Source organism: Carassius carassius, chromosome 17, assembly GCF_963082965.1.
Source record: "Carassius carassius chromosome 17, fCarCar2.1, whole genome shotgun sequence".
In the NCBI taxonomy this organism is placed as follows: Eukaryota; Metazoa; Chordata; class Actinopteri; order Cypriniformes; family Cyprinidae; genus Carassius; species Carassius carassius.
The window spans coordinates 18472289-18485033 of NC_081771.1; positions in this window are offsets into that span (position 1 = coordinate 18472289).

The window sequence follows — 12745 nt, forward strand, 5'->3', positions numbered from 1 at the left end:
AAGAAATTATGTGCTCCCTTTTACCACACTGGCATGTTTCTTTTGCACTTTAACAGAAGTCTGAATCTGTATATGACATAATTTCTCACCGATTCTTGTGTTTTGGGTCAAACATTTTTTTATTTTTTTTTTAATATATGAATTAAGAAATTATTTTGGATTTATCCATCCAACGTTTCTCAGAGCTTTTCCATGTTTGCAGTCTCCGGCTTCTTTCATTTTCTTATAAAATGTGTGTTTTTACTTTGATCACATATGGGGCAACACCGTTAGATAAAAAAAAAAAACAATCAAAAATTCATTATAAATATTGACAAATCTGTCATTCACTTGAATGAATAAATGAATTGAGGCGTTGAATTGATTTATTAAATGCAGTGGACATTTTGATTTTCTAGTGTTTCAAACTACCTGAAAGACCTACTGAAAATTATTTAATAGAAACACACAATGAAATGTACATTGAGTAGAAAATCTACTCTTTTTTTTGAGCAAAATATTAAATTAAATAAACAAATTATATATATATAATTATATATAGATTTTATATAAACACACTACAAATAAAATCTATAATATTCAGATCAGTAGTTATGAAAATAAATGCAGAACATACAGCAATAATGTTCCTCTACATGAAACATATCTACATGAAACATTTTACATGTTTTTATTAAATTAAATATATATTGTAATCTATATGATGCCTACAGTTATGTTCGGAGGACATAGTTTTAGGGGTATTGCATAATAATATAATGAAAAAGAAATATATAAATATAATGGATATCCGTTGAAATGGTACATTTGTATTAACAACATTCTAATGTTCAACTCTGATTATTTCAGTGAAATTGATGCTATTTTAAAACTAATTAGAAGTAAAGTAATGTGACATGTTTTATCCCAATAATCAACAAGTATAATAGAAAATAACCAGATGAGATGGAGTCTCAAAGTTCTTCAAAAACATCTAACTAAAGGTAGCTTCTTTCAGAAACTTTGGAAGGAACGATTCCTCATCACACTTTCTGAATATATTTTTATCACTCCTTGCATCACACTAATTACTATCATTCTGCTCATGACACAGCTCTGACAGGGGTGAACGCACCATCATCACCACCTGTCTTTGTTTTAATAGGAGCCTGTGCCATCATGGGCACTTTCTCAGTGGTGAAAGCGCATTAAAATTTGATGCCATTCAACCACTTTCAATGCCACTAATTGCATCAAACTACCACAGAGGAACCAAAGACATTGTGATAACCTGGTAAAAGAAAGACCCTGAGCTCTTCTTCTCCCAGACACACTCTTATAATCGCTCATGGGAGCATAAATAAACACAGATTGACACCCATCTCCAATATATGTCATCCCTTCAATCAATTAATTTCACCTTCAGAGCTGACGTTAGCTCAGTCTGACTCAAACAGCTGTCATCGATCCAGGCCCCTGTCCTAAAACATCAATATGAGTCTCGTATGGAGCCCACTGAAAGCTCCCCGTTCATTGATCACCTTGTTCACAAGCAGGTGGCTCTTCCTTATAATGCCTCCACAACAGCATCTGAAACATTGGTCTATGCAGGCCTGAAATGTTAAGACAGGCAATTCATGACCCGCTACATCACCTGTCAGATGCAGACAACACCTTACGCAAGATACATCTTTGCTGACCTGCAACAACCTCGGTTATTCACCTTCTCCTCACAACATGCCCAGGCCAGTGCTAAAATGAAAATTTCACACTTCTCCAGCCTCTCAGACTGGCTTGATGGTCATTGATCATGATTGTGGTGGAAATTTGTGAGGAGCGGGAACTGTGGAGAAGGTTCTATGAAATCATACTGTATTAGAATCATCCAGTGGAAATCTGTTTTTCTTTATTTTTGGAGATGGCTGATCTGGCAACACTGCTTTAAATCCAGCCCTAAACATTAGGCTTTGTAGTCAGACTGCAGCAAATTCCCTACTGTAATAGAAGACTCATTAGGATTCAGTTTGGGTTTGGTGCAGCTTGCGGCTGGAGAAGAAATTGGAATGGCTTTTCTGCATTTAGCACTTAATGAAACATTCATGTCACATGAAAACAACTGCAAACTATGTCTCATATTTGTTTTCAGAGCCATCTAACTTTTGAATATTTATTAGATGATGAAAGCATTGTATTGTAAGAAGGAGCGCTCCTCTAATTTAATAAGCATTTTACAGGCCGGGTACATTATACTGTAGCAAACTCACTGAGGCATTTCTGGATCAAGTGGACACATTTATCTCTGTTTATTTTCCTGCTTATGAACTTGAATGAGGCGTGTTTGAACTTACATTGCGCAAATATCGCTTAATGTAATTATTGAAGTAGAACTACATGTGAAAAATGCGTCTTTAAAGTTGCTGTACTCTTCAATATGAGTCACTTTAAAGAGAAAAGCCATAGGTAATAGCCTAATAATTCCTCATTTATGTAAGCCTTTAGTGCTCTGGTGAGCTCATCTATTCAAGCTTATTGTGAATTCCATGAACTCAGCATGATCCAGCCTCACTACAAAGACAACGTCAGCTTCATGCTGATCAATTCAAAACCTCTCCTTCACAGGTTTTAAGAAAAGATATCTGAACTGAAACACACACACATTCTGAAGATGACTGCCCCGGTTCTCATCACCTGGTCAACTGTGGTGTAGCCCGTAACAGAGGGTTTAACCGCATTGGCCTTGTTGGTTGCTGATAGAGACATCTGTGTGTTGGTGGAGAGGGGTGGGTCGCCCTGAAGAGTGTCAGGAGGGTCAGCAAGTCGAGCCAATGTGATTCTTTGAGAATAATTCATGCACCCAGACTATTGAAATTTATATTTTCTGAACAATAATAAACTTCCATGCATTTGAAATGGTTGTTTTCCTGAATTTGAATTGAATTTGAATTAAGTTATAGCAAAGAGAATGCAGAATTACATCTTGGATTGAAATTAAGCAATTGCTATTAAAATGAAGTGAAAATAATATAAATAATTTCACTGTAATTGTGAATGGACAGACAGAGATATGTTTCAAAGTTTGATAAAAGTTTAAAAAGTCTTTAAGTTTGAAGGTTATCTTGAAGGACAGAATAGTGTAGTGTAAAGTAGTGTAGAGTAATGTGTAATGTTACGACAGATTTCAGATAAATGCTGTACTTTTGAACTTTCGATGTATCAAAGATTCCTAAAAAAAATAAGAAAGTAAGAAAGAAACTAAACAAAAAAAAAACAAGCAACACAAACACAAAGTACACCAAAGTCGGATGTATATGATATAGCAGACAGAAATACTGATCATGCAATTTTAACATTGTTGCATATTGTTAATTCGCATCTTGAAGATTCCAAAAACCATGTGAGAATCCTATTTGCTGATTTTTCATCGGCCTTTAACACTATATTGCCAATGGTGTTGGTCGAAAGATTAACCACAGAGTTTAACCTGGATGGGGGATTGGTTATGTGGTTGTGGGATTTTTTAAGGAATAGAGTACAAAGAGTGAGAGTGGGTGGATCAATGTCAGAGAAACAAATTACTAATGTCGGATCCCCACAAGGCTGTGTCCTATCACCTATATTGTTTATATTGTACACAAATCACTGTATAAGTGCACACTCAGGCAGATTTTTTATCAAATTTGCAGATGATACTGCATTAGTCAGTCTCCTAAAGGGGGACGAGGACAGTCATGGACCTGTTTTAAATGAATTTATTTCTTGGTGTGACATGTCAAATCTTAAGTTAAACATTTTTAAAACAAAGGAGATGTGTATTGACTTTAGGAAGGAGTCTTCAGTGAGTGTAACCACTATCAAAGGAGAACCAATACAAAGTGTTGATGAGTACAAATATCTTGGGGTCATCTTTGATCATAAGCTGAGGTGGGATAAATGGACAGAGGCTGTGAACAAAAAAGGACAGCAAAGACTCTGTTGTCATTTAATGTAAACATCTCAATTCTTAGACTTTTTTATAATTCTTTTATTGAAAGTGTTTTTACATTCTGTATCACTTGCTGGTTTGGAAATGCCACAGTGAAACAAAAGAGCTCAATTAGGAAAGTTTTAAGCACGGCGAGCAAACTAATTGGTATCCCTTTGAGAGGTCTAGAACAAATTTATCTTAACAGATGCCACAGTAAAGCAACAAAAATCACAGCAGACAGTAGGCACCCTCTGTTTGATGAATTTGAGAGATTACCTTCTGGGCGAAGGTACAGGATGCCAGCAATGTTTAAAAATAGGGGGAAAAACTCCTTTCTGCCACAGGCAGTTAAACTGTTGAACAAGGGTAATGCTGCGTACTGAGCGGGTCTCAGTGATGATTTGTATATTTTATTGGTTTTATTCTCTTCTTGTATCATGTGACGTGTATTGTCGGTGCTGTATGTGAGCATGTGAAACGCAAGCAACAAAAATTTCCCTAAGGGGATAATAAAGTACAATCAATCAATCATTCTTGCTATTCACAAGTACACTTAATAAAGAAGGAAAATCTCATTCTTCAAAAAGAGGAGGAGAAAAGGAAAGCTAATTCCAATGAGCAGTTTACCCAAGGCCCAGACTGGCCATCGGGAGAACCGGGAGAATTCCCGGTGGCCTGACAGGCAATTTGATCCGCTGCCCTGTATTCATTATTATTATTATTATTATTATTATTATTATTATTATTATTATTATCTGGTGAATGTACAAAATAATTTGCTATTCGATAATAAATCTCTTATAAATCATGAATCTTTTGTTTTGCCTGGCAACGGTGCCATTCGGCTCGCGCACTCTCCACGTCTCTGCCAAAAGGTTTCGATTAGAGTATAATCAATGAGAAAGACTCGAGAATGGAGTGGAAGGTGGAGCAGAGAGGCAAAACTACTGACTTGTTTAGGACTTCAAGTGCAGGTTAGTTTCATCTGTAAATAGGTTATTGTAGTTTTGTCTTTGTTTACTTAACAGTAGTTAAGCACTAATGGTGGTGGGATAACAAATTTTTCAAAAACCCTTTAGAAAATTAATTCGGGGCGAGTAGCAAAACCTTGTAGCCAATCAGCAGTAAGGGGGCTGTCTACTCTTGATGTGGAGGAGAGAGTGTTCAGCGCCGTAACAGCTAAAGTCTGTCTACTGTACTATAGTTTATACACAAGTCATAGTTTAACCATGGTATTTGTAGTAAAACAATGGTTATACAAAATGGTAATCAATCTAAATATATATATGTAACTGGTGTGAATTATTCATTGATGTGTTTCTTTTATATATATTTTTTTTCTTTCATTTATTGTCTATATTGTTAATATATAAGTATTCTCTCTACTTTTATATTTAGTTAATGAACATCACAAAATTTTGTTCAGATCGTTGTTCATAAGACGACATAACAGTAAAATAGCAGAAGTTTTTCTTTGGGTGTTTGTTGGGGAGGGAGCGTCATCAGTGGAACACCTCTGGGTTTTCCCTCGTGCGATCTGTAATAGCCTCAGTCAACCTGTGCGCGAGGCTCACGAGCACACGCAATGTTGCTTCTCTCCGTGATTATTACTGTTATATGAGAGAAAGAGAGAAGCTGATGTTCCATTGGTCCACTGATGACCTCTATTCGTTACAGATTAAAAAGAAAACTTTGGATCTCATTGTTGAGTGTTGGTGTGGTCTTTTGAGGTGCGAGAGTCCGTTCCAGACTTGCTACATAATTTGGTGCCGTGACCCGGATGCACCAGATCTGCTGCAGCTGATCGCTTGGGTTGGACAACGCAAAATCACAACGCTTCTGGAATCGACGACCAAAGAATCTTCATCGTTGACGTTTTGGTGGTAGTGTCTGGACACTGATAGTATTGAACTCTCGCTTCACACACCACGCACACGCTCATTGGACTGTTGCAGTTTTTTTGTTGTTTCTTTTTTTGTTTTCTTTACTTGAGAAGAATACAAAAACTGTAAAGTTAATTTTTGTTTATGATCTTCATTGGTGTCATTTTCCATTTCTAAAATGGCCGAAGGGGGATGGAATGAAGACCTGGTAACACCACATATTGGCAGGGGTCGAGGATTTTTTGGGGTAGGCGTTCCTAAAGTCGGTAAACCACGTGTGTTGGCCTATGATTCTGTGACTGTTCCAACTGCGCTTCCAAATAACAAGCCGTGTAAACCAGAGTTTTCCACTCCTGCCAATACTGGTTGTGACAATGTTACACAGCAACTACGTGACCTTATCGGTGAGCTTGGAAGCCAGATAGGTGACTCCATTGTCACACGGTTGCTAACAAACCAGACTTCAGCATTATCTGGTTCCGCTCCGTCGTCTGAGCAGCAACCCTCTAGGACAATGCCTCCGTCCCCGAATCTTGATCTGTCCAAATTAAATCTCATAAAAGCTGACATTAAGGAACCACAAGTGTTCAGAGGGGATGGTAGTGATAAGTTCACCATCCTGGAGTGGATTGAGCAGATGGAGGTATATTTGTTCAAAAAGGTTTGCGACAAAGCCGATAGTGTGGAAGAGATATTGAATCATCTCTGCGGCCGGGATAAGAGCATTGTTAAGGTCAAGCTCAAAAGCAGCCCGGCCGCAGTACTCTGTCCTGAGGTTGTCTATGAAGTACTACGGCGTTATTTTAGCGAAAGCCCTGGCTCTTGCCAGCCATTAGCTGATTTTTATGCGACACAGCCAAAGCCTAGCGTGCACCCTGTTGATTATTGGGTCAGGTTAAATGAGGCAGCCGAGCTAGCACCTAAAGTTGTTGTGAATCAGGCTGTTGTTGCTGAAAAACCTGTCAGCACTCAGATAGCAGTAGGAAGCGAAAGTATGGGCATAACCTCTGCTTCGTGTACTGCAGTCCTGCACCCTAAAACAAGTGAATCTGCAGAATTGGGTAGTTTAGAGCGTGTATTGAAAATGTTAGAAAGGGTGCTGGAGCGCACGACCCTACCTGCTTCAGAACCACATCCCCGAACATCACAGTGGTATCGATCCCCTTCATGTGAAGTCTGTGGAGACATATCTCACTCGACTCGCTTCCACTGTATGAGAGAAAAAAGATGTCTCGCTTGCCTAGAGATTGGGCATCAACGTAGGGAGTGTCGCAAGGTTGCTGGCCGAGCTGTGGCCCAGACTGGTGACGATCAGGGAAACTAGATCACTCACATTGGGGAGGGGGCAATGTGAGTGTTGAAAGTTAGCCTCTCATCAGTGAAGACGATCCAATGGTCATCTATAGCAACCATTGTCAGGTTGAGTCAAGTGACAGTATAATTTTGTTTCAGGACATCGCGAAGCTGGAAAAAGCTGACAGTTTGTTTTATACCGATGTGTTGGTGAATGATACAGTCACTTGCCAAGGCCTGTTAGATACTGGTTCTATGGCATGCACTATTAATGAGGAAACTGAGCGTAAGCTGTTGGATGCATGCGGGACCCTTGAGCCTGTTCAGCCTCCCACTGATGTCTTGCTAGTCGGTTGTGGTGGTGTTCGGGTCAAGCCCAAGTGCATCCATCAGCTAAAGTTGCATGTGTATGGACATTCGGTTATTGTGCCTACCTTGGTCGTACCAGGGCAAAAAGAGCAGTTCATTATTGGTACTAATGTGATCAAGTACGTTCTCAGTCAACTTAAACGGTCTCAAAGTTATTGGCGTGTCATGAATCAGCCAAATTCTACAGGGGAACCAGAGATTCAACGGTTTTTGAGTATGCTGTCTGGGCATAACAGATGGGAGGGTGGTAGTATCCCAAACATTGTCGGTACTGTTAAGCTCACTCAGGCTGTTACACTTTTGCCTCAGCACGAACACCTTGTGTAAGGCAGACTCCCAGCAAGTTCCACTATTTCTGTGGGCAGTACTGTCTTAGTTGAGCCGTCTAAGGCACAAACTCACCAGAAAGGTGTTTTAGTCGGGCGTGTTATAGCCACATTACCTGGTGACAGATGGGTGCCGGTTAAGGTGATCAACCCATCTAGTAAGCCGGTCACTTTGAGGCGGAATGCTAAAATAGCCGATGTATCTCCTGTTTTAGCGGTCGAAGACCTGGACGTGCAACCTGAGTATGATAATGGAGAGACTGTGAGTGTTCAGAGCCAGTCTGTCTCCTCTGGTGTGGATACGGGTAGTTATCCCTTTGATTTTCACAGTGCGATGCAGAAGCTTGGGTTACGTGACCTTGATATCGAGTCTTGCGAAGTAACTCCGTACTGGAAAGAGCAGCTTGTGCAGTTGATTCAGGGATATCAAGATGTATTTTCTAAACACAAGCTAGACTGTGGTAAAGCCAAAGAGTTTGTCCATAGGATTCACCTATCAGATAACCGTCCGTTCAGACTTCCATACCGGCGTATTCCTCCAGCTCAGTATCAGGAACTGAGAAAAGTGCTCTCTGAGATGGAAGAGCAAGAGATTATCCGGAAGTCATGTAGTGAGTGGGCGTCTCCGCTGGTCCTGGTATGGAAGAAAAGCGGTGATCTTCGCGTTTGTGTTGATTACCGCTGGCTTAATGCCCGGACCATCAAGGACGCTCACCCCTTACCGCACCAAGCAGACTGTTTGGCGGCCTTGGGCGGAAACGTGATCTTTAGTGCGATGGATCTCACTTCCGGCTTTTATAATATCGCAATGGCGGAGGAAGACAAAAATCTTACGGCCTTCACGACACCGATGGGTCTTTACGAGTTTAATCGCTTACCGCAAGGGTTGTGCAATAGTCCCGCTAGCTTCATGCGCTTGATGACAAATATCTTTGGCGATCAAAACTTCTTGACGTTGCTTTGCTATTTGGATGACCTACTTGTATACGTGCCAGATGAGGGTGAGGCAATCAAGAGACTCGGTATGGTGTTCAGTAGGCTCAGAGAGCACGGGTTAAAGTTAGCCCCTAAAAAATGCCATTTCCTCCGGCGGTGTGTGCGATTCTTGGGGCACATTATTGACGGTTCAGGAGTAGCGACCGACCCAGACAAGGTTAGCGCTATAGGAGCAGTGACGGAGGCTGATTTGATGATGGAAGATGGGGTAACACCATCCCAAAGGAAGATTAAATCCTTCCTTGGAATGGTGTTGTATTACCAGAGGTTCATCCAAAATTGCTCTACCATCGCGAAACCCCTGTTTTCTTTGACAGCCGCGCCGAGGGGCAAGAAGCCTCCTGAGAAGGGTGCTGCTGTGTTCAAGAAGTTGAGTTCTGGTGACTGGAAAGAGGAGCACAGCAGGGCCTTCCAGCAGCTAAAAGCCGCTCTGATAAATTCCGTGGTTCTGACACATCCTGATTTTAGTCGCCCATTTATTTTGTCCACTGACGCGTCCATGGATGGGGTGGGCGCTGTGTTATCGCAGATCGCAGAGGGTGAGACTAGAGCTCGGCCGATTGCTTTCGCTAGCAAAGCCCTTTCTCGCGCTCAGGCAAAGTATCCTGCTCACCGCTTAGAGTTTTTGGCTTTGAAATGGTCCGTTTGCGACAAATTCAGCCATTGGCTGAAAGGCCATGAATTTGTTGTTTGGACGGACAACAATCCTTTAACTTACATCCTTACAAAGCCTAAACTCGACGCGTGTGAGCAGAGATGGGTTTCCAAGTTGGCACCTTATCGTTTCAGCATCAAGTACATTCCAGGCAGTAAGAACATAGTGGCCGATGCTTTAAGTCGTCAACCCTTTGTCCACAACAGGGTTAGTCAGCGACTGTTGAATGAGCCTTACACTGCATTGCTTGAGGAAGCAGAACAGTTTGAGAAAGACACCGTGCAGGATGCATTCAGGCTTAGTGCCGGTGCCCAGAGTGCTGAATGTCCTCCTTATGTAACTCCTAGTTGTTGTCCGCTCTCCAGTACTGAGGTGTCTGCAGTGTTGGAGGGTCACAGTGACTGGGAAGCAGGAGTTGAGTCGAGAGCAGTCTCCTGGATCGCACAAGACACCCAGAATTTGTTGCCTCCTGGGCAGTGCCCGTTACCAGTCTTCTCGTTAGATGAACTCCGCGATAGGCAACAGTGTGATCCTTGTCTGTCCAGGGTCCTGTTTTACTTTAATAGAGGCAAGAGAGCCTCACGTCGTGAGCGTGCTGGTGAGACATATAAAGTGCTCAGAGTCTTGAAGCAATGGGACAAGTTGAAGGTACTTGATGGTGTACTGTATCGTACAAGCAAAGACAACCTTGCGGGAAAGAAGCGGTTACAGTATGTTGTCCCATCTTCTTTGATAAAACAAGCGATAACAGGCGTCCACGACGAAACAGGGCACCAGGGCCAAGGTAGAACTATACATCTGGCAAGGCAGAGGTTCTTCTGGGTCGGGTTGGAACGCGACATTCGTAGATACGTTAAGTGTTGCAAGCGCTGTATTGTCAGTAAAACACTCGAACCTGAAGGCAGAGCCCCACTAGAGAGCGTTAAAACGTCAAGCCCAATGGAGCTAGTATGTATTGATTTTTGGACTGCAGAAAGCTCCAAAGGCCGTAATGTGGACGTGTTAGTCGTTACTGATCATTTTTCCCATATGGCACATGCCTTTCCATGTCGTGACCAATCAGCAAAGCAGGTAGCCCGACAGTTGTGGGATCGATATTTCTGTGTGTACGGCTTTCCTGACAGGATCCACTCGGATCAAGGGGCTAATTTTGAGAGCCAACTGATCCGAGAGTTGCTGCAGGTTGCCGGGGTAAAAAAGTCCAGAACGACTGCCTATCACCCCATGGGTAATGGCCATGTTGAACGGTTCAATAGAACCTTGGGCAACATGGTCAGAGCACTGCCGCCAAGGTCTAAGGAAAAGTGGTCACAGCTGCTTCAGACACTGACTTTTACGTACAATTGTACGGCGCACGAGTCCACAGGCTACGCTCCATTCTACCTAATGTTTGGTAGAATCCCGAAGCTACCCGTTGATGTGATGTTTGGTAGTGTTGAGAGAGACTGTGACATTGTTGATTACGACAAATATGTGAAAAGGTTGAGAGATGACCTGAAAGAGGCTCTGACAGTCGCTCAAAGGAACATTGATTCAAGTCAGCAACGCCAGACCGAGTTTTACAACAGGAAGATGAAGGATTGTAGCATTGACATGGGCGATCAAGTTCTCCTGGCCAACAAAGGTGAACGTGGGAAGAGAAAATTGGCAGACCGGTGGGAGTCCACACCCTATAGGGTAGTTGCGTTGAATCCCCAGTGCCATATTTATTGCATTCGTAACACCAAAACGGGCCAAGAGAAAACCGTTCATCGTAATTTGCTATTGCAAGCTAACTTCTTGCCGCTCGAGTTGGGAGGTCCTGACTCACCTGGGGATGGTGGTGAATCTGTCCTTGGAAGCAGGAGTGCATCATTGGATGACGTTGTTTCTGCATCTGAGATGTGTTCTGTGTCTGATCGAGTTGCTAGTTGGGTGGAAAGAACCACAATTTCTGAGGATCCTCAGCAGAGGTTGTCCTGCAGGTCTGATAGTGCTGCATCATTGGATGTAGTAGTCCCTGAGTCATTGGGTCAGGAGCAGTTGTCGTCAAAAGATGATTGTACCAAAAAGAACAGCAATGTAGTCATTCCAGAAGAAGGACTGAGTTGTGATTCTCGCAGTTCGCTTCCTGAGGCGGTTTTCCATGATGGCCATTGTGTTTCACCTGCTGGAGTTTTAGAGCCACCTCCTGGTCAAGGAGAAATGAGAGTTCGAACCAGAGTGGGTAGGATGGTGAAACCTGTCAATAGATTGATAGAGAACATGACTCAATCTATCAGAATGCTGAATCCAGTTGGGGGGGTTGTAAGATCTTTATTGAAATGAGAATTTATAGTATTAGAACATTGTATTGTATTACAATATTGTTTATCTTTAAGTTGTAAGGTTAAGTCTCTGTGAGTCAGTGCATTTCAGCACATTTGTTGTTCCAGAGCCAAGATGAAGTTTCATTTGAGATGAATGGTGTTTAAGGCACCTTTTGCGGGCGATTGCAGTGGGCCTGATCAACCTGCTGTACTCACCTTCCCTGTGAGTGGGAAACATTTTGTTGCACCATGTTCTGGAAAACAGTTGGTCTAATAGCTCCAGTGTATATGATCCCTGTATAAGTCAAAATTTGTGAAGTTCAGGGTGGAGAATGTAACTGGTGTGAATTATTCATTGATGTGTTTCTTTTATATATATATTTTTTCTTTCATTTATTGTCTATATTGTTAATATATAAGTATTCTCTCTACTTTTATATTTAGTTAATGAACATCCCAAAATTTTGTTCAGATCGTTGTTCATAAGACGACATAACAGTAAAATAGCAGAACTTTTTCTTTGGGTGTTTGTTGGGGAGGGAGCGTCATCAGTGGAACACCTCTGGGTTTTCCCTCGTGCGATCTGTAATAGCCTCAGTCAACCTGTGCGCGAGGCTCACGAGCACACGCAATGTTGCTTCTCTCTGTGATTATTACTGTTATATGAGAGAAAGAGAGAAGCTGATGTTCTATTGGTCCACTGATGACCTCTATTCGTTACAGATTAAAAAGAAAACTTTGGATCTCATTGTTGAGTGGTGGTGTGGTCTTTTGAGGTGCGAGAGTCCGTTCCAGACTTGCTACACATATATATATATATTAGTGGTGGGCCGTTATCGGCGTTAACGTGCTGCGTTAATGTGAGACTCTTATCGGGCGATAAATGTAATTTTAATAATAAGATTCGGGAGGAGCGCGTCAGATACTTAGCCTAATCAACACAGGTGGACCATAATCAAGTAATCAATCCCATAGTATAAATATCGCTGACT